A 3,017-nucleotide genomic window follows, 5' to 3' on the forward strand; every position below is an offset into this window, starting at 1 on the left:
GGTACCAGGATAGAAAAGCTGTGTAGTTTATTTCTGGGTGTTTGGAGAGTTAGTCCTGCCCTGGATTGGTGCCTAAAGTTATATGTTAGGGTGTTTACTGTGAGTCTCAAGTCAAGTGACTTCTTCGAATCAGTCTCCAGAGCCATGGATAAGGGTAAGGTGGTACACACAGCCTATCTGGACCTCGCCAAGGCCTTTGACCATCCCCCACTCTGGAATCATAGATAAACTTACTAAGCTGGATATTAATGCCTACATAACTCGATGGGTTGACAACTGGCTTACTGACAGAACCCACACTGTAAAAGTAACTGACTCCAAATCCAGCTCCAGACAAGTGATGAGTGGAGTACCTCAGGGTTCAGTCCTGGGACTGCTCTTGAATTTCACAGATGACTGCAAACTGGGAGCCATTATTGAATCCCCAAATTATGTGGATATTCTACAAAAGGGCCTTACAGAAACAGATGCTTGGTGCCAGAGCCATGAGCTCAAGCTCAATGCCAAGAAATGTACAGTTATCCCCTTTGGGAAAAACATGTACCCAAGAATTACCCCATAGGTGGCAGTACACTAAACACCGAAAGTGTGATAAGAGACTTAGAGACACAGGTGGACAGTTGTCTCACCTTCGATAACCACATTGCCACAACAGTCAGGAAATCCTTCTATGTGGTACATCTCATCACTAAGGGCTTTTCATCCAGAAAAAAGGAGGTCATTGTCCCACTGTACTCATCCCTCATTAGACCCATTATAGAATACAGTACCAATTTGGTATGTACCCGTCAAGACATCTGCAACTACTGGAAAGCCCGCATAAATACCTCATTAAAAGAATCACAGGCCTAAAGCAGATGCCCTACACTGACCGTCTAAAAATACTTCACCTATACTCTGTCGCATATCGCCTACTCAGAGGTGATCTCTGTTTAACATACAAGGCCTTGTCAAATCCAGAGCTGTTGGACATACTACACTTAAAGAAATCCCAATCCCTCAGAGATGCATGCTCCAGGGATCTAAACCATGTCACCATAATGAACAAAACATGCTGGGGAGATAGGTTCCTAACCCAGAGACTCCCCAGACTCTGGAATAGACTTGCCCATACATGTCAAGCAGAATGCCTCTTTGTCCCTCTTTAAAAGGAACCTTGATGATTGGATGGGAGATAGGAAAATTCACCCCCGGGATCACGTCAGTCGCCCTGCTAGACAGGGGTCCAGGGAAGTAAATACTGTGGGAAGAAATAGCTAGGGAATTGTTACAGCTAGGCTTGTATAGGCTCTAGGGCCGATAGCCTAGTGCCAACCTATGAACCTATATATATAAAAACCTTGTGTGCTATAATTCAAGTATTTAGGCATTAGCTTATATTAAGTGCAAACAGTAATGCTGTGTTCTTGTTTTTTTTGTTGCTGTCAGGGATGCTTGAATGGTTTCATTATTATTGTGAATTAAAGGAGATGGTGTGGATACTCAGGATTTGTCATTTACTCCAGTCCTTTCTGCAAAATATTGTGTGCATGTAGTTGTGTAGGAAATCACATGGGAGAAGTTTCAATTACTCTCTGTAAAGTTTCTTTGGAAGACACTAAACTCAGTTTAATAATGTATGAAATTCTGGTGAAACTGGGATTAGCAGTCATACAGTGTAAAGCTAATTGGGTATAAGAGATGTTGGCTATTACCAAAAGTAGCATTGTAGATTTATTGTATCCCCTTAAAGATGATTACCCTTCAGGTATTTATTTTCTTGCAGCAGTATGGATTCAGAGACTTTGCTCTACCCACTCATCACATATTATTTGGTGGCAGTGGATACAATTTGTATGGACATTCTCCACATATTTTTGGTGGCAGTAGTAAGGGATGTTGTGTACTGGATGTTGTACAGCCTACAAATGCTTTTGACACCAGAAAGTGCATATATCCTTGTAGGCATAAGATAAATATACAGTATAGATCTCGCACAGCAGTTATTTCATTTTTGACTCAGAATAGTTAAGAGACAGGCAAAATGAGCTGGTATGAGTAAGGATGATATGATAATCATGGTGGGTATTGTTAAGACTCAGCACAAGCAACCTAAAGTCAGCTTGTTAGGGATTGTGAGTACAGATCATACTGTTAATGTACTCAGTCCATCCACAGAGGATCTCAGAATCCAAAATGAACTGAAAAAATGTGCTAGATATGAGACATATCAAAACAGCCAAGAGAATGAAATAACTTATGGCACAAGAACCAAAGCAGAAATACCACCATGGCAGAGAACTGCTGCCTGTTTGCCAAAGTCATGTAAATACTGGGAGTTAATGCTAATCCCTGGATGGCACTACTAAATTGTTTCTTTGGTATGAAGAATTGGATGTCTTTGATAATCTTATGGAAGTATTTGAAAGAGTTTATGATTAGCACCAAACTAAAAAGAGGCAATAAATGAGGTATTTACATGTTTCAGTCAAGTGTAAGGCACTGCATGCATTAACTAAAATGCTTTGTATGGGCTATTGTAGTAACAATAAAATCAGACTTGTTTTTATTGTATGCTTTAAACTTACTGCTCAAGCTTATAGAATAAAGCTTAGAGAACATAAAAGAAATGCAAAGGACAGCATTGATGTTTTCACTGCAGAAATAAGCACTTACTTTCATAGGTGGGTGAGAGGCTGTCAAGTTACTATGTCTGATGTATTGCGAGACCTTATGGTAAGAAAACGGGCATTTAATACTTTGCCTGAGAATATGAAAATATAGGTAACAGACTGAGAATGTATCACTACTGAAGAATATGGAAGTAGGGTGACTCTTACCTACTCAGTAAGGAACAATTGCATGAGAAATGTTATCTAGCATTACACAACAGCATAAAGGAAGTCATGGGGTGCAGTCTAAACCTTCACACCAATTTGCACAGGCAAAAGGGTGAACAGTGGCTCAATCACTCATCAAGGTCTTGGTGTAAGATGTTTCCAGTGTTACCAAATGAGGGATATACATTCTAAATGTCT

This window comes from Protopterus annectens, chromosome 8.part0, assembly GCF_019279795.1.
Source record: "Protopterus annectens isolate FY-2018-M chromosome 8.part0, PAN1.0, whole genome shotgun sequence".
Taxonomy (NCBI): Eukaryota; Metazoa; Chordata; order Ceratodontiformes; family Protopteridae; genus Protopterus; species Protopterus annectens.